This window comes from Echinops telfairi, unplaced genomic scaffold (assembly GCF_000313985.2).
Source record: "Echinops telfairi isolate 266 unplaced genomic scaffold, ASM31398v2 ScPeMD7_7469;HRSCAF=8507_0, whole genome shotgun sequence".
NCBI classification, from domain to species: Eukaryota; Metazoa; Chordata; class Mammalia; order Afrosoricida; family Tenrecidae; genus Echinops; species Echinops telfairi.
In genome coordinates this window covers 42914967-42919209 of record NW_022111372.1, presented here as the reverse complement: position 1 = coordinate 42919209, position 4243 = coordinate 42914967, and positions in this window count along the sequence as shown.

Here is a 4243-nt window from a genome sequence, read left to right as displayed (position 1 = left end):
CTACATGTATAGTTACTGCTTGTGTTGTTGAAAAGCATGTCTTCTATGAACAAATCTTTCACCAGGCAAAATTCCATTATGTGACCTCCACCTTCATTTCTATCATCAAGTTTCAATTTTCCTACTTTTGTTCCATATTTTTCCTTTTTGCAACTTTTCCAACTGTCAATCATTATAAATGCACTTTAATTGCATATTTCATCAATTTCACGTTCAAGTCTACAGAATTCTTCAATTTGTTCATCACTAGCTTTTGTGGTTCATGTATAAATTTGAATAATAATTGTATTGATTGCATATCCTTGAAGGGGGAAAAATATACCGTAAATAGAATTGTACTTCAAAACTAATTTTGCAATGTCCTTTTGGACAATGAATGCTACATAATTTCTCTTTATAGTGTCATCTCCTGCATACTATATCATATGATTTTCTGTTTAAAAATGGCCAATACCAGTGCATTTCAACTCATTAATCCTAGGATATCCATTTTGATGTGTTGTATTTCATTTTGGTGACTATCACCTACCCGGAATTCATACTTCACACATTCAAAATTCGATACTTAGCACATTTTTGCAGCAGCTTTCTTTTTCATTGTCGCCTCCATTGTCTGGAAGCTCCACTGAAACTTGTTCACCTTGGGTAACCATGCTGACATTTAAAATATCAGTGACATAGCTTCTAGCATTACAGCAACACCAAAGCCACCACGCTATGATAAACTGACAGAATAGTACTGGAGTCTATTTACAGACTATGCATATTTAATGCAAATGTAGCAATTTATTTATTGTGATAATTCTAGACCAGTGGTACACAACATGAGTTGCGACAACTTTGGTGGTCGAATGACCCTTTCACAGGGTGTCCGCATTCATAGCAGTAGCAAAATTACAGTTATGAAGTAGCAACGAAAATAATTTTATTGTTGGGGGTGACCACAACATGAGGAATTTTATTAAAGGGTCATGGCTATAGGAACGTTGAGAACCACTGTTCTAGACAAAGTTTCTAATTCTGACCAAATTATCTTTTCCTGCATGGACTTAGTAAAAGGGCACAGGTAATGATAGAATTCACCTGTGATTAATTGTGAACAGGATTCCCTGGAATGGCATCCTGCTGTGTATAAAATGAGCCCTCTGAGAAGCACTAGGAGAGATCTCAGGACTAGAAGAGCCTGGAGTGGAGCAAGTCATGTGAACTTCCTGGATCCAGAAACAGCTATAGCATCGGAAGAGCAGAAACAGACAAGGAGTCAAAGCATGGAACAGAGTCCTGGGCTTTACAAACCAAAGAGCAAGTAAAGCTGAACGCTTTTGTGCTGGGGGCTGACTAGTGGAGTGGAGTGCCTGCGGGCATTTAATTGAGAAATCTGGGCTTTCTGGTCCTCTTAAGTGCAGATGACTTTGTGCTGAGGCTTACTGGCATGCAGTGCATCTGTGCACGTGGCTCAGGGTCTGGGTTTGCTCACTCAGGGAGCTAGAGGACAATGCCTTCCTTTGGAGGCTTGCAGAGGAGTGGTATGCTCCTTTGGGATTTGTCAGCAGATCTGAAAGAACTTTATAGCATGTCGGGGTAAACAACTTTCTTGAGCATTTCTCACTGGCATTTCAATGTGTCAACTTCCATAATAAACCTTTAAATCATAGATTTTAGCTGAGGTCTATGTAGCCATTTCAATGAATATTGGAAGCTAGAGAGAAGTAAGATAGAGTATATTGATTCCTACCAATTAGCATAAATTGATCATTATACATTTAATTATTAATCACATATAATTATTAATTACAATTACAGTAATTATTGCACATTTAGTATAACCAATGTGATCACAAAAACTATATATAAGAACTTATTATAAAGCTGTTGTCATAACCAGAAAAAAAAATTCGCTGGTATCAAGCCAATGCTGATGCAATAGCAACCACGTGTGAGTTTCCAAGATCATTTACAGAAGTTTAGCCCAAATTTTGTCCTAAGGAGCTGCAGGTGGTTTTGAACTGTGGACCATGTGATCCTCAATGCATAAGCACTACATGGCCAGGCATCCTGGAGTGATAAAGAAGTTAAAGTTAATAAACAAAATTAATAAGCAAATGAGAGTAATACACTTGCCAAGGGAAGTAGAAACCACATAAAATATTCTTCCTAAAACAAAAGGTTGTAGCTGTGTTCCTGCAGAGTGATTTCACTGGGGCAAGAATATTCAGGAGATCTTGTACAGACAGTGCATGATGCTGAGATGGAGCGCTGCACATAGCACCAAGTTACCCCTTCGCTCACTCACATTGGGTAACAGTTGAAGATCTGTGGTTACAGAGGTATTTACTCTTTCGTGTCAATATTCATTAATATTTTATTATGATTTTCAGCATAGGAACCTTACAAAAGCTATTTATTTTCCCTTTGTATTCAGAGTTCTCTTCAGAATTACAAATTTATTCTTTCTGTTCACTCACCTCTCCCTACACTGTCTGAAGATGTTCATTTGCCTGGTTAAGCCATCTCTCCTCATTTTACAAAAGTGTCTTTGGGATATGCACTGAGATGGAGCATTTATCAGATTACTTTCTCAAGATTTAGGATCTCTACGTGCTTTTATTCAATGCATTTTTATTTACTTCCATTAGCATTATGCTTTTAAAAAAGTGTTTTATGGGCATATAAACCACATATCATACAATTCAATAGTTCAGTAATATCAAGTTATACAATCATCAACTTAATCAATTTTAGGACATTTCTTTCTATCATGGTTATTAGCATCCTTCAATCTCCCCTGCACTAACCCCAAGAAACGATTAATTCACTTACTTTTTCTATAGATTTACCTATCTGGGATTTCATATATAGAAAAAGATACGAAACAAAAAAGTTTTCAGCTATTACAAAATAAAATAGAGAAAAATTTCTCAATCGAAAAGAATATTGAAAATACAACAACTTTAAAATGGGTCAAAAGAAAGTTCATCGATAAGTTGTCAAATATGAACCTATTTACATCTGCCATGAAGATCAAGGAATGTAACCTTAAGCATAGATTAAAATTTAATATAAAGAAAACCAAACCCCCACAGCAAGAGAAATAGGTATCAATATGGTCAACACAGAAGTGTTTGAAGTTGTCAAGGATTTCGTTTTGCTTGGATCCACAATCAATGCTTGTGAGAGCAGCAGTCGAGATCAAAACGTGCATTGCATTAGGCAAATCTATTGCATAAGATCACTTTAGAATATTGAAAATTAAGGATATTACTTTGAGGGCGAAGGTGCGCCTGACCCAAATCATGGTATTTTCAATTGTCACAGGAATATGTGAAAGCCGGACATTGAATAAGCGGATCAAAGATGATACATTTTAATAATGGTGTTAGCAAAACACATCGAACCTTTCATGGACTGCTAAACGGGCAAACAGATCTGTATTGGAAGAGATGCTGCATCGTGCTCCTTAGAGGAAGGAGGGTGACACTTTGTCTTACATACTTTGATTATGTTGTCAGCAGATATCAATCCTTGGAGAATACTTCATGTTTGGTAAAGTGGTGTGTTAATGAAAAAGAGAATGGCTGTCAAGGAAATGGATTGACTCAGTGGCTGCAATAATGGGCTCAAGTATAGGAATAATTGTGAGGATGGCAAAAAGATCAAGGCAGTGTTTCTTTCCTTTGTGCATAATGTGACTACAGGTCTAAATTAACCAGATGGCCCCTGACAATGACAAAAACTCCTGCCAAAATCCACTTTCCAATGCACTCTTCATGATAGCAAGCCTGTTCAAACCCCGGTCAGAGGGGATTCAGTATAAGCTTAACCTATGTAATGACCCTGCAAATGGATTTGGGGCTTCCACTGTCTTCTATGGCCTTCCACAAACCAGATGTTTACCATTCCAGCTGACACCATTCCCTTCTTCAGATGGGGATTTTATTATTTACAATCCTGGGATCACACAGGCTGATGTGATTTTTTCCATTTGGACTTAGTTGATGCTTAGATAGTTGCTTGCTTGAAGGCAAGCCTTTATGACCCCAGACACTATTCTCTCTGATAGCCAGGCACCATCTAGGTTTCTCCTCAAATCATGCTGGGAATCCTCATGATGATCTCAGGTTTAAGACTATTTACTACTTCTTTTACTATCCTCTCAAAAGCTTCAGCCAGGGAGTGGTCTAAATTTTATAGAAACTTTATTTAGTTCAGAAACACACAATATGTCTTTCATTCTATTGCTGTC